We start from the raw sequence: 25,069 nt of genomic DNA on the forward strand, positions 1-25,069 counted from the left end.
GCTACTCTCTGTTTGGTTCACTGGCTCATGCTGCTTCTAATGGTGGCAGTCCATGGGAAAGGCATCCAGAGAGTTGGTAGCCATGCAAGAGCTAAGAAAGTCAGAGAAGAAGTAGCAATTTCAACTCTTCTGCTAACTTTGTGTGTGTGTGTGTCCTTTAAAATCAGGGCAGTGTAGTGGAAAAAAGTCCTGTCCTGGGAGTTAGGACATCTGGTTCTGGGCCTGACTTTTTCACTAATAGAGTGACTTTGGGTAAGTATTCAATCTCTCTGGACTTAATTCTCCACATCCGGAAAATGAGAGAGTTGGACCAGAAAGGAGATGATCTCTTAGGGCCTTTTTAACCCACAAACTCTATGATTTCTGCAGCATTTAAACTCCTTATTCCTTGGAATTCTGATCTTGAGGAATAACAACTAGGATCAACACAGTTGAAGACACTTAAAAATATTGGTAGAATTAGCAATTCTACAAAAAAGGTGTTTGATAATAACTGGAGATACATTTGCATGACACATTATTATCTTATTTGATCCTCACCATCCTATGAGGTAGGTCATACTACCCCCGTCCTACAAATGAGGCAAATGAGATTTCAAAGAGGCTGAGTGATTTGTCTGTAGTTATACATGTAGTAAATGTCAGATTTTGAACCCAGGTCTTTCTTGACTCCCAATCTAACACTTTTTCCACTGTAGGTTGCTGTTTTCCTAGAAAGTTGCATGCTCTGCTCTCCCAAGGCTCTGTAATGATAGGTAATGTACAGAGGCACATTTATCTAATTAGAATACTGATTTTATAGTGTTTACCAAGGAGGAGACAATTTCATGATTTCATTCAGAAACTTTGGTTGGTTTTTTCTTTCTCTATTTTCATTTTTCACTTCACTTCTCATTCTCCTGCTATCTCTTCCACAATGTTGGCAACGTTCTCGCCACCCTAGGGACCTGCTATCCGGATCACTATTTCTGGAAAGTCCCAGCTGTCATGTTTTACTTCTCTCCCTGCTCTCTGGTCATCTCTTCAATAGCTTCACCATCTGACTTGCCTCCTGCATATCCTTTCTGCCTCCCTACCTCTGGCTCTGGAACCATGAACTAGAATCACATCAACTCTGCCATTGTCCCTGGATGAGGTATGTACCCTATGATACATAGGCAGCTAGGAGGTGAAGTGGCTGAAGCTGGATCTGGAGTCATGAAGACCTGAGTTCAAATCCAGCCTCAGAAACTTACTAGCTGTGTGACTCTGGGCAAGTCATTTAACTTCTATTTGCCTCAGTTGCTTCAACTGTAAAATGGAAATGACAACTACCTTTCAGGGTGGTTTTGAGGATCAAATGAGACAATATTTGTAAAGCACTTAGCTTAGTAATTGGCACATAGTAGGTACTATATAATGATTATTCCCTTTCCCTTCCCTTCACTCTATGGCCCCATTCACCATCCCTGTCCCAAAATGTCTCTTCCCCATGTGTGCTATCTGCCTTCTTAGAATATAAGATCTACGAAGGAAGGAATTGTGTTTACTTTTGTATTTGTCTGTTCTGTGCTTTGCATATTGCTTGTGCTTAATAAGAGCTTAATAAATACTTCATCATTCATTCATTTATTCAATTCAGTTCAACAAACACTGATGAAGTGTCTACTCCATATGAAGTCCTGGGCTGGGAATACAATGATAGGTACATCACAGACCTTCCTTTCATTAATAAAGTTGCCTTGTTAATGAATCAACAATAAGCATTTATTGAGTAGATTCTAAGCAAAGGCACAGAGGGGAGAGACAGAATTTCATTTGTGAAGAACAGCAAGAAGTCCAGTTTAGCTAGATAATTAGTTAGCCTCAATTATTAAGATTAAATTATTAAGAAAATTATTAAGAAAAGATGTGTACACAGATAGCTATAATATAAGAGAAGGTGATGTAAGTGCAAAGGTGAGGGCTAGGCAAAGTGAGAGTGAGACCAGGAGGAATTAATGGAAAGATTAGTGAAAGAATTGTTGACTCTAATAATGTTTCTCAATTCTCATCTTGCTTGATCTCTTTGTACCTTTTGAAACTGCTGATCACCCTCTTCTCCTGGATGACTCCCCATCTCTAAGTTTTCATGACCCACCCCTTCCTGGTTATCCTCCTATTTGTCTGACAGCTCATTCTCAGTCTCCTTTGATACTTCTTCCTCCAGGTCATGCCCACTAACTCTGAATGTTCCTCAAGGCTCTAGCCTGGGCTCTCTTCTTTTCTCCCCTCTGGCAACCGATCTCCAAATCTATGCATATCCAGTCCTAACCTCTTTCTTGACCTCCAGACTCACATCGCCATGCTTTGGACATCTCAAGCTAGATATCCCTTAAGCATTTCAAACAACATGTCCAAAACAGAATTTTTTATCCTTTCCCTCAAATTTTCCCTTCTTCCAAACTTTCCTATCAATGTTGAAGGTACCACTCACTCACAACCTGGGTGGAATCCTTGACTCCTCCCCTGCACTCACACCGTCTAGCCAATCTATTGCCACGTTTTATCATTTTTACTTTCATGGCATCTTTCATTTCCAGCCCTGCTTCTCCATCCACATAGCCACCACCCTGGCTGGTGCAGGCTCTCTTTCCCTCACACCTGGATTATTGTGATAGCCTTCTGGTTGGCTTGCCAGCCACACCTCCCCATTCTAATACATCCTCCATTCAGCAGCCAGGGCAATTTTCCTAAAATTACAGGTCTGATCCTGTCACCCCCTACTTAATAAACTCCAAGGACTCCCTATTACTAGCATAAAATCCTATTGGACATTTAAAGCCCATCACAATCTTGCCTTTTTTCCACTTTATTTTTCTATTCTTCTTATACTTTGCTCCTCTCTAGTAGCACCTGCATTTTTTTCTTCCTCAGATAGTTCACTCTGTCTCCTACCTCCATGCTTTTTTCATTGGCTATCCATTATCCCTGCAATTCTCTCCCTTCTTATTTCCATCTTCTGACTCTCCTGGTCTCCTTTGAGATTCAGCTCAAGCCTCGTTTTCTGCAGGAGGCCTTTATCATTGCTGCCCCCTCCTCATCCCCGCAGTGCTAGTGCTTTCTTCTAAGATTGCCTTCCAGATACTCTCTGTATCTTGTATGCACAAAGTTGTTTAGAATATAAGCTCCTTTCGGGCAGCAACCAAAAGGATCCTCACAAAAATAAGTCTTTCTTAGTATCCTTAGCACTTAGCACAGTACTTGGAATAGAGTAATAAATATTCTGTTAATACTCTGTTTTATTTATTACAGAGTAATAAATACTCTGTAAACAAAAACAGGCTTAATAAATGTTTGTGCAGGGGCAGCTAGGTTGCGCAGTGGATAGAGCACCGGCCCTGGATTCAGAAAGAGCTGAGTTCAAATGTGACCTCAGACACGTAACACTTACTAGCTGTGTGACCCTGGGCAAGTTACTTAACCCCATTGCCTAACCCTCCCCCCCTCAAATAAAAATAAATAAATAAATGTTTGTGCACTGACTTATCAGAGGTTAAGCCTGAAATAGATTTTGAAGGAAAAAGGAAGAGAGGGACGTTGTCAGACAGAGATAGGTGACAGACAAGGCATGTTAGGAGAATAAGGGATAAGAGACCTCACTATGAGAATGAGGATGCAACAAAGAGGAAGAAGGGGACCAGTCTAAGAGAAAGCTAGAAAGGAAATTTAGAACCACATTGTGGAGCGTCCTGAGTGCTAATATCAGGGCAGCCTCTAAAGTTTTTGAGTGATGTCATCACAGAGAGAAGTTGGAAAGATTACTGATGCATGACTTGGAGAGAGAAAATAATGGAATCAGGAGTGCAGAAGCATTTATTAAGAACCCACTATGTACCAAGAACTATTCTAAGAGCTTTACAAATGTTATCTCATTTGATCCTCCCAACAATGCTGGGAAGTGGGTGCTATTATTATCTCTACTTTACAGTTGAGGAAACTGAGGCAGATTGAAGTTAAGGGACTTGCTCAGAGTCACCTAGCTACTAAATGTCCGAGGCTGGATTTAAACTCAGGTCTTTCTGATTCCAGAAGCAGCCCTCTATTATCTGTTGCTCCACCTAGATGTTAGAGGCTAGAAGAGGTAAGGACCTGAACTAAGATGGTTTCAGGGAAAGTGGAAAAGAAGGATCAGAAACAAGAGATAGTACAGGGGTAAAATCAGTAACTTTTGGCAACTAATTTGCTGTGGGGAATGAGGGAGCCAAAAAATAGTTGTGATAACAAAAGAAAGAGAAAAGTTAGGGAAAGGGGAATGAGTGGATGTTGGGGGAGGAAATAAAGGCATCAATATGGGAAACATTAAATTTGTAGTTTGGGTGGGTCATCCACTTGGAGACATCCTGTGGGCCACTGGAAATCTGGGCCTGGAGGGCTGGCAAGAGAGTATATGCTATGATTAAGATTTTGGAGACATCTGTCTGCCTCTTCCTTTGGAAAGAAGCATTTCCCAATGAGGACGGTGCATAGCCTGCCTGGCAAGTCATTGAAGAAACTTGGGATCCACAGTACAATCTTCCCCTCCTCTCTGGTTCCTTGACCTTCAATCATGCTAACTACTCCCATGGCTCCATTCCCTGAGAATGGCTGACACAAAGGAGCTGGTCAAAGTCAGGCTCCTAAGTTCTCTGAGAGAAGAGCAGTAAGTAAGGGGCTGTGCTCAGCTCAGTAATCAGCTCCACAGGGACACTGTCCTTCTAAGGGCAGGCAATATGTCTGCACTATCCTACAGGAGGAAGGAGGGCCGAGAGCTCATCTTTATGGCTGGGGGCTGGAAAGCGGCTTAACTGGGCGGAAAGCCACCTCCTTGCCATCAAAGCTGTCCACCTGGCAGTGAATCTCAAGGAGACAGCTGACTGGCTCAGCAGACAGTCTGCCCTGCCAAGGGAAGGAGAACTGAACCAGAAGGTCTTTCAGGAAATCTGTTTTAGATGTGGGGGAAGAGGAGGAAGAGGAGGAGGAGAAAAAAGAGGAGGAAGAGCAGGAGGAGGATGAAGAAGAAGAGGAAAATGAGGAGCAGAGCTTCTTCTATTGGCAATCAAAGAAAGGAAGAACATAGAGTGGTTACTCAACTATGTGGATTTTTTTTTGTTTGGAGGCCCAAGACTTTGACCTTTCTGCTCAGCTCATTCAGTCCTTAGTTTTATAGGATCTGGATCTAATTCACATCATCATTGACATCAAGTATTTATTTTTAAAAATTCCTTTTGTGTGTATGACATAGAAATAGGCACCATTCAAAAATAAAACTAAAATATGACCTGGCCACTTAAGAGCTTGCCATTGGAAAATGGAAACCAGGACAGATGAAGCAATATGGCATAATGAGAAGTGTATTAAATTTTGGGTCAGGGAACCTGGGGTATACTGCTTTCTCCCTATATGACCTTGAATAATTCCATGATAATTATACAAGCTGAGAGACAGCCTTGAAATCAGGAAGATGTGGGTTCAAGTCTTACAACTGAAACATGCTGGCACTGTGACCTGGGTCAAATTGGTTCACCTCTTAGGGCTCTAGGCAACTCTCTAGGTTGCAGAGTAGGAGCCATGTTACATTGGTAGAAGGAGTTTTCTCACCTGGGAATTTCCTATACCAATGAAATTATGTGTCTTGTTTTTATCCTATATATATGACATAGACAACATCAATCAACAAGCATTTATTAAGCACCAACTGTATGCCAGACATGGTGGCTGTTGCTAGGAAAATAAATTAAAAAATGAGAAAGTCTCTGCCCTTAAGAAGCTTGCATTCTACTAGACATAAGGCATATTTTTAAAAATGCTTCCAGTAATAATATCAATTGGATTGTTCTTTCTACTAAGGCATAGAGGAGGTGGTCAGAATTTCAATCACACAAGAAATACAGATGCCACAAGATATTTTGTTCATTCATTCATTCATCCAACAATCACTTAATCAATCAATGAATATTTATAAAATGCCTATTGTGTTCCAGATTGGGGATGCAAAAAACAAAAATATAACTGTTCCTCCTCAAGTAGCTTGCATTCTACTCAAGGGAAACTCTATACAAAGATAAAGAAAAATACAAAACACATGCAATATAAATATGAAATAATTTCAGGAGAGAAAGAACTAGTAACTAGGGTTCATGGAGTGGTGAGAATCAATATGAGTCTCATGAAGAAAGGGTGATCATCCTTGGCTTAGGGTCATGGCTACTTGGGCACAATGTTGCCCAGAGCAATATTGAAAAATACCATTTTTAGATGGAAGAATATACACACTGCTGAGAAGTTCATCTCCTTAATAAGAGGGCAAGGGCTTTAAGTTCTCTTGGAACTAGGCAGGGTACAAATTTTAAAAAATAAAGTGGCAAGTCCTTCCCTGAAGTCTGATTTTAATGCCTCAATTGAGCCATGGGGGTGACCCTGGGCTCTCTCAGACTATACTAGCAGAGTGAAGGCCGTGGCAAAGCCTAGCAAGTTGGAAAAATGTCAAGTAGGAACCTGGCAGAAGACTGTTGTTGCAGAAGAACTAGCCCAGCTAAGTTTAGAGAAACTCAGTCCCAGAGATTTGCCTAGCAAGGGATGATTTCTTTTGACCATGGCAATTCATGAAACCATGGCTTGGTTTGTATCAGTGGGAAAAACCAGTGATGAATTTACAAGTCACTTGAAGAATTGAAGAAGGCAAGTCCTTATGGAAAAGTGTAAGAGGCTTTAGAAGGAGTCTCCAAACAAACAAACAAAGAAAAATACTCTATGCTAAGACAATATTAGGAAATGTATCCATGCTATATTATTTCTGTCCTGGTCTTGAATGCCTCCAAATTCAAATGTAAGAATAAAATGAAATAAAATATGTGAGAGGCAGCATGAAGAAACAATTAGGAGGCTAGCCTTGTATTAAGGAAAATTTGAGTTCAAGTCCTGCCACTTACACATCTTCCTCTCAGTTTCATGCCATTTGTGAATTTAATAAATGTCACATTTATCCAACTCATTTATAAAAAAAAATAGCAGCGAAGTTTGCAAAATACTTTTCTGAAGAATCTACTTAGTTGTGTTACAACTAGTCAACATCTTTCCTTGTACACCAGGATGGAAATGAAAAACTTTGTCAAATGCTCTACTGAAATGCAGGCTTATAGTGTCCAGAACAGACTCTTTATTGAGCCATCTAATAAGCTTGATGAAAAAGGAAATGGGGTTAGTCTGGCATAACTAAATCTTAATGAAATCACACTGGTTCTTAGTGATCATTGCTTCCTTTTCTGCATTCTCATAAACCAACCCTCCAAACACTTGTTCTAGAATTTTTCCTGTTAACCACGTTTGTTCTATTTTTTTTACTGGTTCAAGGATAATTTCTGTTGTCTGAGAAATCATTATCTCATCTACCCCCAAGCAGTGGTCCTAACTTTTTTTTTCTATCTTCCTCTTGCCTCCTCCCAAAAAGGTTTAAAGCAACCCCTATTTTTTCCTTAGTGTTCATTTCCAGTCTCAGATCATTCTGAGTTTTTGTGTTCCTGACATATTTCTTCCAGTACTTGACATTCGTGTGTATTCATTCTATCCTTGATTCCATCTTCTATCCATGTGTGCTTTGCTTTTAAAACATCTGACTTGTTCAGTGAGTTCCCTGTGCATCCACATTGGTCTATATAGACGATATCTTTTTCTCCCTCATTAGAATAATTTGTGTTTATATCTTTAGAATTTAATTCTTGAGCACATCTCCCACCTCCATTCCTGAGCCATCTACCTTTGTAGAATTTTAGGCAATGTGAACCTGTCTTTGCTCTGAATGATTTGAAATCCATTTTTTCAAAATCTATTGTTCTTGTCAGACTATCCATGACTTTTTTTTTCCTTTTTCTATAATGAAATCTAAATACAGTGGTCAATTCATTGAAGGATATCATAGTTTCTTTGGTCACCAGTTTTACTTTGTTCATCAGAATCAAGTTCAGAATAGCAATTCCCTTTATGGGTTCCTTCACACTTTGAAGAATAATGTTTTCATTAAGGCAAGCCAAGCATTTATCAACTGTTCTGCTTTTAGCGTAGCAAAAACTCCAGCAGATATCCAAAAAATTAAAGTCCTCCATCACTACAATGGGCTAAAGTCTATGTGGTACAGTGGATAGAGCTATGGTCTTGAAACCAGAAAGACTTTGGCTCAAATCCTAACTCAGATACACACTGGCTATATGATCTTGGGAAAGTCACTTACCTTCTCAATGCTCCAGGCAAGTCTCTAAGTATATGAGTTGCAGGGAAGGTGCCAACTTGTGTTGGTAAACGTTCCTCATCTGGGAGGTAAAATCAAATTCCTCTCACTGCTATAGCATGTTCCCAGTACTACATTTGTGACTTTTCCCTTAAATTTCTTGCCTATTTCTTCTTTCTGTCTTGGTGGTATGCAGTACTCTCTCATTACTGTTTTTTTTTTCTTTTTCTTCTATTGATCCTTACCCAAAAGCTCTCCATCATGCTTACCACCTCCAACCCCCAGTTATTAAATTTTCTCGTGAATTTTCAAGAAATTCCTCACAAAGACATAAGAATGTCTGCTTTTTCTTCCTTTCCTAATTCATGCCTAGAATACCTCCCCACTGAATAATTATTTATTTTTGTTATTCTGAACTTGAAAATACCAATAAATACAAACATTTTCCTAAACAAGGAAGAACCAAAAAAGGAGAATTTTATATGAAACCACAAGTCTCTGTTATATATAGCTTTTAAAAAAATTAATATATCTTCTTAATATATATTATTCTGCCAGCCTTTTATTTCTTCCATTTCTCTAGAATATGGTATACTGTACCCTTGCCTAACCAAATATGAGTCATGTGTCCCAGCTCACAATGTCTCAATGATACTTAGGATCCTAGATTTAGAATTGGGAAGGACCTTAGGAGGCCTCTGGTCTAAACCAGAATTTCTTCATCTAGTTTCTTCTTCATCTTTTACAAATGAAGATACTGGTTCCCAGAAAGTCATAATGACTTGCCTATGGTCACAGTCTAGTAACTGATGGGTGGGATTTGAACCTAGGTCTTCTGACTCCAAACTGAATATCCTTTCTATCACCCCATGTGGCTTCCTCAAAAAAGTCAGTTTTCTTCTTTGTATTAAGGTTGATACTTAATCGTGTTACCCATGCTTTGTATATCTATGCAAGTCATCTCAAGTCATGAATTTTATTGCTTTCTATTTCTTACATATTCTTATCTTTTTAAAAATTTATTTTATTTTTAATTTATGGAATAAAAAAGCATTTCTGGAACACAGTATGATAAAAAAGCAGATTGTACATGAAACTACAAATCTATTATGTACAATTTGCTATTCCTTTTAAATATATAATAATCATGTGAAATTTTTTTCCTTTTTTCTTCCCTTGACCTATAGATGGCTACCATTAGACACAAATATATATATATATGTATATATATATATATATATCTAGAGAGAGAGCGAGAGAGAGAGTGTATGTGTATGTATATGTATACACACATATATACATATATATATAATTATTCTATACATATTTATCAGTTCCTTATTTTTTATATATTGTTTTCTATGAATTACAGGTCAGGGCTTCTTATGCCAAGTACTATGTTCTTACCACCACATCTGAAAGTATCTTCAACATTATTTTTTCTATTTCCAAACTTCAATAAAATCTTACAAAAACCTTCTCAATTTTGGCCAATTGATGTAAAACCACCAATACCAATTCTTAAAATAATATTTTGCAGAGGAAAAAAAAGCATCTTATAATAGTTCTAAGTGATTCCAACCCTAGTGATTGAAAAATGTAGTACATGCCAACCAAGGTCCCAGCTCTTCACTTAACAGGCATCACAGTTGTCCCATGTGCTGGTAAATGCTCAAATTTTTAAATTTTAAAATTCATTTTATTTTTAATTTATGCAATAAAATAAGCATTTCTATAACATAGTAGAATAAAAATTGTCTAAATACCTATAGTGACTATTTGCTTTGTAATAAAATACATTCCCTTAAAGCACCTTCCATCTTCTAACTGATTTCAAAACAATTCTTGTGCTATTGGAATAGCCAATCTTATTTTATCTCCCTGGTTATAGTCTTTGCTGTGTCCAGTGGATCCTCTTTACAGTGGCCAAATTAATATTGTTAACACCCAGAGAGTCAGTGTAATGTAACGGGGTAAGTCATACTTCTGATACTTACTGGCTGTGTGACAATGAGCAAGTGACTTAACCTCTCAGTGCCCGGGTACCAATCTACATTAACAGAGGGAGTTCTTCACCAGAAGTTTCCTATATCAATGAGATCACAGGTCTGATCCCTCCCACCCCAAATCCAAACATAGATCTGACCCTGCCACTTCCCTACTCAAAAATCTTCCATTATTGTTTTGTCGCTAGAATAAAATATAAAATACAAGCTACTCATCCCGGTTTTAAAGCTTTCCACATTCTTTTCTCCTCACCTTTTCAGTAATATTTCAAATTATTCCTTTTCACATATTCTCTGTTCCAATCAAACTGACCTAACGATTATCTCCCATTTCTGTATCTTTGTGTAGGCAAGTCCCCTTGCCTGGAATGTACTCCCTCCTCACTGTCACTACTTGGAATCCTGAGTTTCCTTCAAGTCTCAGCTCAAGGTCTACCTTCTAGTTGAGGCCTTTTCTGATTGTCCTAGTTATTAATGTTCTTTCCCTCCTGAAATTAATTTATTTTATATATTTTGAATTTACTTAATAGTGAATATGTTATGCAGTGGATAGAGCAGAAGGCCTGGAGTCAGGAAGACTTGAGTTCAAATCTGACCTCAGATACTTACTAGCTGTGTGACCATGGGCAAGTCACTTACCCCTGTTTGTCTCAGTTTCCTCATCTGTAAAATGAGCTGGAGAAGGAAATGGCAAACTACTCCAGTATCTTTGCCAAGAAAATCCAAATAGGGTCATGAAGAGTCAGACACAGATGAAATGACTGAACAACAATGAAACAACTGAACAACAAAAGAATATGTTTCACCTCAAGGGAATGTAGGGAATGTTAAGCCCCAAGAAGTCAGAGGTTGTCTATATTTGTCCAGACACCATTGTGCCTTGTGCAATGTGTGTGTGTTTTTCAGAACTATGCACATAATACATGATTAACAAAATGTTTGTAGAATCAAGTAGGCAATAGGACATATGCTTTTTTTTAAACAATCTTTGAATATAACGAACACTATCAACACCTTTTCCATCCTAGAGATTAAATTCTTATAGAAAGGAAATTGTTATCAACTCAGCTACTTTCTCTTTGGAAAGAATGGTGATACAGAGTGCCCTGTCTGCACCATTCTGACCCTTTTATCATTGCTGACTACATTTGCTCATGTCATGATCTGGCCCAGCAGTAAATATAAACTGTCTGGAAACATCTGGGTATAAGCCATCCACTAAGTTTCAACATGTTTGGTGTAAAACAACATAGGTTATGAACTGTGGTCCACTTAACCCTCAAAATAACTGTCATTTTGTTTTGTAGCAAGCTACGGGAAGTCTTTGGTTCAAGAAGTATATAGTTCTTTCTACTTTTGTGAAGAAATTAGAAAATGCTCCTGAGGGGACAGCTTCATTTTTTTAGCTTTCAATTTACCTCATTTTATTATTATTAGTGATTTCATCAGTGTGAGAATGACCAATTTTGAAATTCCTTCCACCAATTCAAGCTGACAAACTTGCTGTGATTTACAGAATCATTGATTATAGATTCAGAGCTAGAAGGAAAGTTAGACACCATCTATTCCAATATCTTCATGTAGTAAAGTAAATTGAGTAAACTGTGGTCAAAGAGATTAAGTACCCTGCCCAAAGTCACACAGTAATGATGGGTATGAGCTTTGAACACAGGTTTTCATTGAGTTGTCAAATTCTACTAAAACATTATTAGAGACTTCACTGATTCACTGAGAGATCAAGGTAGGTAGGATATGTATTATTATCTTTATTTTGCACATGGGGAAACTAAGGTCCAAAGAAAATAAAATATTTGTCAAAGGTCATATACTTCATATTTAGCAGAATCAGGATCAGAATTCAGGTTCTCTTAACACCAAATCTCATACTCTTTCTACTAAACCATAGCTGCCCAAACTATTTTACAAAATATAACATTTTCATGCTTCATAGATAGTCCTGTTAATTTTGCTGTTGTTGTTGTTCTTGATGATGTTATTTATTCCAAAGGGGAATCTCCTCCACAAATCTGCAGAATATATAGCTAGTTTAGAGCTTGAGCATGACATTAAAATTAGTTAAAACTAATTGATTGGGAAGTCAAAAAGTCATGTAAAGATCTAGAATTTACTTTTTTTGTGTGATTGAGCGAGGTTGAAAAAGGGATTTAAAAATCAGACAGAGGAGTTCATTATCTATCCTAGAGGCAATAGGGAGCCGCTGGAGTTTATTGGGTTGGGGAGTGACATTGTCAAACATAAGCATAAAGAAAATCATTTTTGAAACCTAGAAAGACTTATATGAACTGATGCTGAGTGAAGTAAGCTGAACCAGGGGAATGTTGTTGAACCAGCAATATTGTTGATTAACTTTGATAGACTTAGCTCTTCTCAGCAATGCAATGATCTAAGACAATTCTAAAAGACTCATGATGGAAAATGCTATCCCCAGCCAGAGAAAGAACTATGGAGTCTGAGTGCAGATTGAAGAATACTATTTTCTCTCTCTTTTTTTTTGGTGTTTTGTTTTCTTTCTTGTGGTTTTTCCCTTTTGTTCTGATTGTTCTTTCACAACATGACTAATGTGGAAATATGTTTAATATGATTGTTCACGTATGGCCTATATCAGATTGCATGCTATCTTGGGGAGGACTGAGGGGAGGGAGGGGGAAAATTTAGAACTTAAAATCTTATAAAAATGAATGTTGAAAACTAAAACTAACTAAATAAATTAATTTAATTTTACAAAAATGAATTAAAACATTTTGGGGGTTATATGGAGAATAGATTAGAGCAGGGAGATTTAAAGCAGGGTGACCGATTAAGGGGCTTTTATAATAACCCAGGTGAGAGGAGATGAGAGCCAAGAGCCAAGGTGGTGGCTGTTCCAATAATGAAAAAGGGATAATATGAAAGATGTTATGAAGATAGAAATGGCAAGATTTGGCCATTGGTGGGATATGTGGTAGGAGAGACAGTGAGGAGTTGAAGATCGTACCCAAATTGTGAGTCTGAGTGACTAGAAGAATATTAGTATTCTTGACAGAATGAGGGAGTTTAGAAACATGGTTGGGTTTGGAGAGGAAGAGAGTGAGTTATATATTGGACGTGCCAAACTTGAGATGTCTATGAAACACCTAATTTGAAATGTCTGATAGGTACTTGATGATGTGGGGCAGGCGTTTGGCTGAGAAACTAGGGCTATATATGCAGATCTGGGCGTTATTTGCACAGAGATTAAAAAACAAATAACCCCACAGTAGCTGATAAGGTTATCAAGTGAGAAAATGTAGCAAGAAAGGAGAAGGGGGTCCTTGGAGCCTTGGAGTATAACCACAAGTTAGAGTTTACAGAAGATAGCTCCTCCATGTCTTTTCTTTTCATGTAACTTTTTCCCAAGCTTTCCTACAGGTCTTCCATAGATCATCAAACCAATCAGTGTTCTGTAGGTATTTTTTTTATTCTCCTAGTATAATAATAAATAATAATATCTCATATTTATATAGTACTTTAAGGTTTGCAAAGTATTTTATGTATATTATCTTATTTCAATTTCACAATCATCCTATGAGGTAGATACCATTTATCCTTGTTTTACAGATGAAGAAACTGTGGCTCAGGTTGAGTGACTTGTCTAGGGTCACATAACCACTAAGAGTCTGAAATGGGATTTAAAATCTAAGTCTTCTGGACAAGAGTAACATCATTGTACCACTTGGTTAGCCCATCTGTTATCTCTCACTCTTGATATATGACCTTTTTCCAGTCATATCTGTTTTCTGTAATGATTTTTGTGCCAATTCTCATGTACAAGTCATTGTTGGTAACATGCTGTGGCCTCTTTACACCCACCACATTTTATTTATGATTGTAATTCTTCCAAAACTTTTGTTTTCCATGATTTGTAGCAACATAGCAAATGTGCCAAAGATCTGTGATTTCATCAGCATGTAATCAGGTTCCAAAATGCAACTCAACTTGATTTGTTCCTCTTTCCCTCAATTATGGACCCATCGACAGTACTGGACATAGATATACCAAGATATAAAAATCAATGGATTAATCTAACAAGCTTCCTATCCAACTGTGTCTTCGGACAATATGCATTTTTGCATCCACTTTGTTTTTCCAGCATATATGGTCACATTTATTTCTTTTGAGTTATGGTAGATTTCATTTAGGAGACTGTAGTTTTCTAGTATTCCTATAGCATTATTTAATTTGTTCTTTACAATAGTCCTGCCATATAGGTAAGGGAGATACTACACACATTTTAAAGATGTGGAAACTGAGATTTAGGGTCCAAAGTCATAAAGCTAATTAGTGGCAGAACCAGAACAAAAACACAGATAACTGTGACTGACTCTTAAGCCCTGCATTTTTCCTACTATAGTTGTATGTGCTACATCTGTCCCTATTCCTTTGTTCTTCATCCTTTTAACAAATACAGCAAAGAATGTTTGCTCTAATTCTGGCTTAGCATACTTTTTTGGGAGGCTAGATTTTGTTTGGGGAGGTTTTGAAAAAGAAATTTACCATGTTCAAACAGTATTTATTGGGCCCACACAGGGTGCATGGCATGGCTCCAAACATTCCTTTGAGGTTTGTTTATCTTCCCCCCCTCCCTTTATCAGAATTTCCATAAAACAGCATATGATTTCACCAACTCATAGTTAAATATGGCAGCTAAATTAAAGATCTTAATTTGGCTTTTGAAAGCAGCTTTTGCCACGTGCATTTAAACACAGAAAGAGCAAACTACTAGCTTGATGAAACTACCAAACAATATTTAACAACAACATTCAACAAATAATGAATGTCTTCTACATGCCAACCCACTGTGCTAGGCACTGGGAGATACAAAGATAAATGATGCACAGTCCCTACCCTCATAGAGCTTACAGTCTAGCAGGGAGGAAGAAATGTGCACAGATAAGGAAAGTACAAAGTAGAATCCTGTAAGTACATAAGAGAGATCCATATTAAAGGCTCAGGGACTTCCAAAAAGGACAAGGTCATCCAAAGCAATCTTCTATTCGTCTCTGTGCATCCATTAAGGTCACCATAAAATTATCATCTCCTGTCTAGTACTCTTGCTAAGATGTTTGGATATGGAATTTAAGTTGAATTAAGAGTTTGGATTTTGACTTCTTCAAATTTTGTTAAAGATCTCTGAAATTTATCACCTACAAGTCAAGTCACCAAGCATTTATTAAGCACCTACTATAAGCCAGGAAATGTACTAAATTCTAGGGATACAAAGAAAGGTAGAACTCCATCCTTATCCTCAAGGTGCTTACAATCTATTGTCAATGGTTTTAGTGATAGCTATTCTAACCCTAAGTGATTAAGGAGAGAGTCCACATATAGAACTAGTCAAAACTAAGTTTGTTATTCGGTAGCCTAGTTCCCAGTCATGACCTGCTATCAGACAAGCCAAATTGGTGCCTGAATGACATACATCCAGTCCATCACTGGGGTTAGGATCTGCCAGAACTTGAAGCCTGCTTATATAATCAGCTGCTGGTTGGCACAATGAATATAGCTCTGGACTTGGATTCAGAGAGCCCTAAGTTCAAATCCTGATTTAGACACATTAGCTGTGTGATCCTGGGCAAATCTCCAAGCTTCCTTTTTTTATAATTTTAAAATGTAGAAATTATCCCGTATTTCCCAAGGGAAGCATCTCTACTTCTAAGCTATGTGCACTGAAAACACTTGGCTTATCTCTAATGTGACTACCTGTACTATTGGGAATTCAATATGCCCCTTTGTTGGTACGAGGATGGCCTCAGTTTGTCTGCTAAAGCAAAAGATCCACATAGACCCAACTTCATGTAAGGGGTAGGCCTGTGCCTGTGTATACCCTCAGTTAAGGTACAACTCTCAATGCTGGTTCTGTCAGATCATTCACATAGTCAGAGCTCAGCTAATGCATTAGCTATCACTTCCAGCATTGTGCCATATGCAGAGTTGATGTAGGAGCTATCTACGCCTTTAGATAAAGACACAAATAAGGATGTTAAACAGTGTGGGGTCAAATGGATCTCAAGTCACACTCCAAGGAAGGCTCCCTTGAAGTTGATGACTTTGATGACTGCTCTTTGGATCTGGCCTTCCAACTAACTTGGAATCCACCTAATTTAATTCTCCTTACATCTAGGTCAGATCTCTCTGACTTTCCCACAAGAATAGCATGAAAAATTATTCATTATCAAATTGCTTGATCATTATCTCTCTCTCTCTCTTTTTTTCTCTGTCTGTGTATATATATATCACACACACACACACACACACACACACACACACATATGTTCCTAAACATATTTTTTTTTCAATTCCCTCTTGCACTGATGTGTCAGTTTCAGAACTCAGATACTGCTTCTCAACCACCAAGGGTCTAAGAGTAGTTTTGAGATTTGGGGATGTTTGTTTCATGTCTTCCAATAGCACCACCAGTTAATATTTTACCAGTGTCATGTAACCAATTACTATCCTAATTTAATTTTAAACATTTACTTTCTCCTCAATATTAATCAGCAATTCAATATCAATTAGATTTTGCAAAAGGATATTTACTGAGAAAGTATAGCAAGACCCAAGTACAGAAACCTCCCAAACTAGGAGCACATTATCCTCTGCCACCTCAATCCTTTTGAAGAGGGGCCTCAAACTTGAAGTGGTTGCTCAAATATTCTACCCTTCAATATTCACTTCTGAGTGTGGCATAGCAGTTGCCTATGTCATTCCTTTGCTCAAAGTATATGGTATCTTTAAGCCCAGATCTGTTCACTGCTGGGCTGGTTCAAACAAGTTCTATACCTCAAACCTGGTTCTGTACTTGTTTTGGATGCTAACAAAATCTCTTATGGACTACATATAGTTTCCAGATCTCTGCTGACTCTTTCAACCTTTCAAATCTCACAAGGTCATGACCTGGTCCATTCTGTCTCAGATACCTATTTATAAAAGCGTCATGTGCTCATAGCCACCTGGTAACAAGGTAGAGAGAAGCTCCGTTTACTTAAGGCTTACAACATTTCTTCCCCCTCTCTAAAAAACCACCAGAGAGAGGGCCCTATTTTTAATATCCATGCCTTTCGTATGAATGTTTAGTTCCAACTCAGCAGCCAATTAAAAAGTTTTTCATGTCAAAAAAGTAAGCCAATAGTAAACAATTAGTAAATGCTAGTACATCTTCTGAAGTGAGCAATAGACTTCCCCTCCATCATGCATTTCTGTAAGTAAACTCACCAAGGTTCCACACGGCATTAAGCAAGAAAAAGAAAACTAAGTATGCTCCAAGGACTGGCACTCCATTGTACCGTGCCCTTGTTAAGTATGTCTCTAGCACACCTTTGATCTCTTATCTTAATTATCCCATCATAAAATGAAATAAAGTTAGGATAAGACCAGTTCTTCTTGATGAAGCCTTATTGGGTTTTTGTATCCCTTCCTGCTTTGTCTCTAATTATCTTTTCAATAATAACATTCTAAAATTTTTGCCAGAATTCAAAGTTGTTTATTAGTCTCTGAATTGCGGATTTCACACTTTATTTCAAAGATGAGGACATTTGCTCTTCTTCTAACCTGATATACCTCTTTCACTCTTCATAATTATTCAAAGTTAAATGACAGTGGCTCAGTAATCATATTTATTCTCTAGGAAATAATGAATAACATCACAGAATTTCAGCATTGAAAGGGATCAGAATTTCTTCAAATGCCAATCTGACAAATTGTCTTCCTCACTTTTGCTTAACATCTTCTAATGAAGTCTTTACCTCCTAAGGTGGCCCATCCTACTTTTGGTTACTTCAAATTGTTAGAAAATATTTTTCCTTCCATCAAACATAATTTCATCTCTTTAGTTCATCTGGGCCAAGGGGCTTATTTTATTCAGCTCAAGATCCTTATAGTTAACCAGTCCAACAATACATTGTCCTCTACTTTTAAATTTCTTGCCCTCTTGTTATACCATCACTCAAGACTTGTCATATCCCATTCCTGGATTACCACCTTCTCCACTTGATTGCTCTGATGAGCCACAGTTGGACATACTGTAACTAGACTCTAAAATAGTGATGCCATTTTTGTTCTCTTTGGGAATGGACAACAGCCAATCCACTTGATTGCTAAATATTGCTAGAAGAAGTCATACAAGCCTATAAAGTGAGTCTATTACAAATTTGTCAAATTCATCTATCCTTTACTGGCTCTCATTACTGTGGGGTAATATTCTTATTCTTCTATAATCATCTGTCTATAATGCTCCACATAGAGGTCATTCTCTGTACATCACATTCCCTCTCTTGCCCCTCTGTTTTTGCACAAATGGGGCCTCACATCTGGAATGCCCTCCTTCTTCCACCTCACAGAATCCTTGGATTCTGTTCAAAAGAGTCAGCTCAGGTGCTACCTCTTACACAGAGCTTTTCTCGATACCTTACCAGTTGGTGCTGGCTCCCTGTTGAGAGTACGTTGAGTATCCTTTACACTTATTTATTTGTGTACATGTCATACCCTTTCCCTTGAACCTTGACCCCAAGTAGAATGTAAGATTGTTGTAGACAGGAATTATTAAATGGTTGTCTTTGAATTCCCAGTACCTAGCATGGTGCCTTGTGCAGAGAAGGAATTTAATAAATATTTGTTCAATTGAATTGAATTGGTGTGAATCTGATCAAGACAACAAACCATCTTCTGTCAAAAGAACTGAGACTGGAATGAGATAATTTGCAAGGCTTCAAGTGGTCATAGGTTCATAAATTTAGGGAAGAGAGGGATCTTAGAAAGCATCTATCACTTCTCCCTCACTTTACAAGTGAGGACCCAGACATTAAATGTCTTGCCTAAGGTCATACAACCAGAACTTGTCAGAGCTTTTCAATCTAAACAGTGTTATTTGTATTACACCAGACTGTACCTCTATCATTCATCAGCATGATCCAGCCCCTAAGACGGTTGAATTGACTATGTAATTCCAATTATTTAGGGCTTCTCAGAATGTTACATGAGGATAGCTTGGATACCTTAATTCTTTAGTCATTTTTCTCTTTGAAAACCATGACCTAGCAGCCTTGCTGCGAGCCTTGCATCCCAGTAGCATCTTGGCTAGATCATTCATCTTAGAGATATAATGTTCCTTTCTAAGTGCAGTTCTGTACATTAGTCTTTATTAAACCTTCTTTCATCAGATTTAGCTTCTTCTACAAATTTGGCTAGATGGTTTTGTATCCTTGTCCAAAACTCTAAAGCACAGGTTTTTACAATATTGTGGCTCGTCATCTCTAATTTTTTGACTCTTAGAAAGTTAGATATGAAGGCCTTGTGGGCCAGTGAACAATGTTCCTCACTACAGTCTCCTGGCCTTCCTGGCTACAAAGTTTATCTTCTTTCTGTTTGTTTTCTGTGCTCCAATTAGGGTTGTTGTTAGTTACATTCTGATGTTTGTAGTTTGGGGAAATCTGTATCTTTGTTATTTATGTTATCAATAATGTGACCTGGGCTTTCCCCAGCAATGTTCCAACTGTTCCCAGGTCCTCAATCACTAATTATGCAGCTGAACAGATTGTGGAAACTCTTTCCTTATGGCTACATTCTGGAGGAGTTGTTTTTATTAAATTGCTGGTGCACTTGAATTATAATTAGGCACTGGCCGGTGTTCTCATTCTCTCTCTCTCTCTCTCTCTCTCTCTCTCTCTCTCTCTCTCTCTCTCTCTCTCTCTCTCTCCCTCCCTCCCTCCCTGCCTGTCTTTTATTTCCCTTTGTCTCTCTTCTCTGTCTCTGCTTGTGTCTGTCGCTCTCCCCCTCCCTTAGTGCTTCTCTCTGTCTTTCTCTTTTTCTCTCCCTCTTTGTCTCTCCAGCTCTCTATCTCTATTGTCTCTGATTCTGTGTCTGTCTCTCTATCACTGTTTCTCACTGTTTCTGTCTTTCCCTCACTGTCTGTCCCTATCTCTCTTCTTTCCTTCTCCCTTTTGTCTCTGTCTCTCTCTGTTTCTGTCTCTCTGTCTCTTTCTCTCTGTCTCTCTTCTGTAAACTTTGGTGAACTCAAAAGTCATCTTCAGAAGCTGACTGACCTAGCAGCACATAATAATTTTTAATCACCAGGCCTTTGTTCTGTCTGGCACAGGTGTTCTTAACCTGGAATTCATGAACTTAATTTTTTCCTTCTTTTTGCTAACTGTATTTCACTATAATTGGTCTTCTTCTGTAATCCTATGTATTTTATTTTATTCATTAAAGAATATTATTCTGAGAAAAGGCCCATGACACAAAACGTTTTAAAACCCTTGCTTTATCAGGAAGATCTTTTTCTGACCAAAGAGCCACAATTGAAACATTGGTGCCTACGGCAAACATGACATATTGTGCTAGATTCAAACCCTATGGAATGTGTCAAATCATCTTTTAAAGACAAATGCACACAGAGGAATAGAGACCCCAGAACATCTCAAGGCTGCTTGAGGTGGGAGGGAGCAGGGTAGATTACTGCCAGAGAGAAACTCACCTGGGGTATAGTCCTGGGAGTGGGAAGGGTAGTGCCAGTAGCTAGTAGCTTCCTATTTTAATTAATTATTCTTGCTAATTAGAACTAAGCTCAGTTGTTTCTAGCTGCTAAAAATGAGTTTACCTGCCATTATCACATTAAAATTTTTGGTCCCTTTGGAGACAAAGCCTTGGTAGCCCCACCCTAGTTCCAAATTTACTAATAATGAGTTATTAGGACAAGAGACAGTCTACCAAATTAGTAGAAGCTAGTGATTTTAATATATTCAAGAGAAATTAAAGCATTTATTTATAGATTCACAGAATAGGTTGGCTAGGGCACAGAGAAATAGGAAATAGGTGTTTTGTGCCTTACTAATGCATTTGTTGAGATGTAGCATGAGGTAGTGGATAGAGAGTTGGCTACGGAGTCAGGAAGACCTGGGCACAAGCCCAGGATCTGACACATGCTGGCCATGTGACCTAGAGAGAGTCACCAAATCTCTCAGTGGCCCCAGGCAACTTTCTAAGACTATAAACTGATGAGGATGTGCTAGTCTGATTTGGTAACAGGGATTTGCTCACTGAAAGTTTCCTATACGAATGAAATCACATGTCAAACAAAAACTATGTATATAGTTATCATACAGTAATGTATATTACAATAACCAGTGTTTAATGTCTTTTCCTCCTACTATACTGTAAATTCTTTGAGGGCAGGGGCTCTGTCTTATCTAAACTTTGTAGCTTAGCTAGTGGTCTTTCTACATAAGCATTTGCTAAATAAATCAATGAGGCAGCTAGGTGGCACAGTGGGCTAGTGTTATGCCTGCAGTCAGGAATACTCATGTTCCTAAGTTCAAATCTGGCCTTAGACACTTACTAAGTGACCCTGGGCAAGTCACTTAACCCTGTTTGCCTCAGTTTCCTCATTTGTAAAATGAGCTGGAGGAGGAAATGGCAAACCACTCCAGTATCTTTACCAGGAAAACCCCAAATGGGGTTACAAAGAGTCAGACATGACTGAAATGATTTGACAACAAACAAATAAAAGAATGAACAAACAACACCTGCAATCAGAAAACTGGCAGTACATCAAGGATCTCTGATTTCCTTTTATGGTTTAGTTCATTGAGTTCTTAGCACTTTTTTGTGCCATGGTGAAGCCTATAGACCCTTTCTAAGAACAATGTTCTTTAAATGCACAAAATAAAATACAGAGAATTACAAAGGAAAACAATTATAATGTTCACAGACTTTAGGTTAAGAACTTCTTATTTAGCCTTAGGAAATCACCTGAGGCTCCAAGAGTTTATGTGACTTGTCAAGGGTCACACCACTATTAAATGTCCGAGACAGAAAATCTGATGCTGCTGAAGGCCAAATAAGATGTTCAAGGAGACTTACAGTAGCCTCCTAATGCTAGGCTTTGTGTTGGTCAAAACATTCTGTGGTTGATCTCACCCACTCATGTTAGCGACACTGCCATCATTACTGCTTTGTTTGATATTTATGGCATGCTTGAGACTTCTCCAAAAACTAGAAAACTCACCCCATCCCTGGGGGCATTTTATCTTAAAGTTTTCTGCTTCTGTAAAGTGGCAGTGGATGTTGGACAGTTTTGCCCTTATTTCAAGGTGCGCCCAGGGAGGCATGTAGGATAAAATACAGTATGCCTTGTGTAGTAGATAAAAGTCCTATCATAGTACTGGAACTAAATTCTGGTTTTTCACTTTTGCTTCCAAAGGAAATATGTATGTTTTCCCTTCTGAATTCTAGAAAGGTTGTTTGGAGACTTAGACTGAAGAATGCTTTCATTAGAGATAAGTGAATTTTTGTAGATAAGCACCAGACTTTCACTAAGCCAACAAAAATGATTTGCAAAGAATTAAACATCTGTTCTCTCTCCCCACCCCCACTCCCATGTTTGGATAGCTAGTTAGCTTACTTTGTAAAACCCACAAAATACACATTGTTATTAATTATTATTTTTATTTTATTTTTATCATCACTTTAGGAGGTGTTCATTTAAAAAGCCAATGGGTAAATGAATACCTTGAAGATAACTATATGCTATGGAGGAATCAGTATTAGTAGGTTGAAAAGCATATTATACCTAACTAATCTAATGTCTTTCTTGATCCTTGTAGATGGGAGGAAATAATAAATTCACTATACCCAAGAGAGTTCAGCTCGAGAAGGGATGGGATGCTCTCCAAAATGAGGTTTTGAAGGCACAAATCAAAACAATTCCAATAAGAAAGAAGAGTAGGAGGAGTTGTCTAAAGACATTGCTATGGATGCACATGGAATTCCTCAACCAAATTATGTTTTTGAAAAGTCATGTGTAGAAGATGGAAACCAGGGAAGGTATGAAAGGATCATGGGACATTAGTTCTGTAATAACAGTGCTAAGAGCAACCTGGATCCCTCCCTCAGGTCCCTGGGCTCTAAAAGTAACCGTTTATTGTATCTTGCCCAGCAGCAGGTCTCCACACCATTTCCTGGCCATTTTAAGGTTATGCTGCTTCTACTTTGGCCACCCTCCTCAATCCCCTCCCACAAGGATCCCCTGGATTTTGCCCCTGGGTCCTTGTCATCTGACAAGTGATTCTACACCTTATCTTGCCTAGAACCAGGCCACGATGTCACTTCCCAGGCATTTGAAACCATAAGCCACCCTTCCCCACCCCATTTTAGCTGTCTTGTATGTCATATAGTCCCTCCATCAGAATATAAATTCTTTAGTAGAGTATAATCCTTCCAACTCTGAGATTCTGAGTTACTCTGACTGTCATTCTCAGAGACCACCTAGACCAACCTGAACCTACCTGCCTGAACAAGCATCTCCTCTACAGGATACCCAAGAAGTGGCCAGCCAGGCTTTGCTGAGTGAAGAGGAGTTGACCGCCTCCCAAGACAACATATCTGCTTTTGGACAGCTCGAATCAGTGGCAAAAACTTCCCTTCAACAGCAAAATGAAAACTCCTTTTTTTCCAACTTCCACCCATTACTCCTAGATCTCTCCTTTAAAGCCAAGCAGAATAAATATAATTCTTTTTCCCCTGGCAGTTTTCAAGCACTTGGAAAATAGTCATCCTGTTTGCCTGAAGTCTTTTCTTCTCCTGGCAAAGAGGCCATTCTCTGCCTCATTTCTTACCTAGCCTTAATCACTGATTGGGCGTTGCCTCAGTGAAACTGAGACCTGTTAAGGTCCTTGGCTTAAAAAGGTTAAGGTCTCCCACTGCATCCAGGGCCATCTCCAGTCATCCTGATCTATATCTTGCCCCTGGAGCCAGAGGGCTCTGGAAGACAATGTGAGGCTGGTGACTTAGCACAGCCAACCCACACTAAAATCCAATTCACTTGCATGTCAAGGCATCACCTCCCTGATGTCAAGGTCTTCTTCGAGAACGAAGAGCAAACAACAACAACAACAGCAAGAGCAACAACAACGATCTCTTCTCTGAGCTAAACTTGTCCACTTCCTTTAACTGATCTTCATATAACATAATCCAAAGGCCTTTTACCATCATAGTTGCCTGCCTTTGGATGCCCTCCAGCATATCCATATTCTTCCTAAAATGTCGGGTACCCGATACTGAGCACAACAGTGCAGATACGTTGTGGTCACTTTGTCGAAGCCCAGTTTCCTTATTCACCTGTAAAATGGGGATAATGATATTTTCACTGACTACCTCCCAGGATTAAGGCAGCTAGGAGGCGCGGTGGAAAGAGTGCCAGGCTTGGTGTCAGGAAGACTCATCTTCCTGAGTTCAAATCTGGCCCCAGCTACTTACAAGCTATGTGACCCTGGGCAAGTCACTTAATCTTGTTTGCCTCCATTTCCTTGTCTGTAAAATGAGTTAGAAAAGGAAAAGGCAAACTACTCTAGTATCTTTGCAAGAAAACCACATGAAATGATTCAAAAACAACAACACCTCCCTGGGTTGTTATGAGGAGAAAAAAACATTGTCAATCTTAAATTGCTAAAGAAATGAACTTTATTATTGTTGTTATCACTGCTTATCTACAGAGACACAAAGAGAGAGAAGAGAGTCATAAAATGGGATCATAGATTTAGAGCCAAAAGGAATCTTAGAAGTCTTACGATTTAAACCTACTTTGTTTTATAGCTGAGGAAATCGAGGCTAAGATAATTTAAATATTTATTATATAGGTAGTAAGAGGCAGAGCTGGGATTTGAACCCAGTTCCTTGGATTCTAAATCCAGTGTTCTTCCCACCAAACCACACAAATAGTGGGATCAGAGAGGACAGAGAGGTCAACTAATCTATTCCTCCAATTTCAGGCAGTACCAGTCTTATACCTGCCTAGATGGATCAGGATCTGTCT

The 25,069-nt window shown here is 38.5% G+C and overlaps 1 long non-coding RNA gene across 1 annotated transcript; it reads left to right on the forward strand.

Moving 5' to 3' along the window:
- The first annotated feature begins 1,045 nt into the window (after positions 1-1,045).
- On the forward strand, positions 1,046-24,436 carry LOC114043938. The gene is made up of 3 exons (XR_003569157.1): positions 1,046-1,135; positions 22,863-23,082; positions 23,571-24,436. It is a non-coding gene; the product is annotated as an uncharacterized LOC114043938 (long non-coding RNA).
- The last annotated feature ends 633 nt before the right edge of the window (positions 24,437-25,069 follow it).

This window comes from Vombatus ursinus, unplaced genomic scaffold (assembly GCF_900497805.2).
Source record: "Vombatus ursinus unplaced genomic scaffold, bare-nosed wombat genome assembly UNPS02014770.1, whole genome shotgun sequence".
In the NCBI taxonomy this organism is placed as follows: Eukaryota; Metazoa; Chordata; class Mammalia; order Diprotodontia; family Vombatidae; genus Vombatus; species Vombatus ursinus.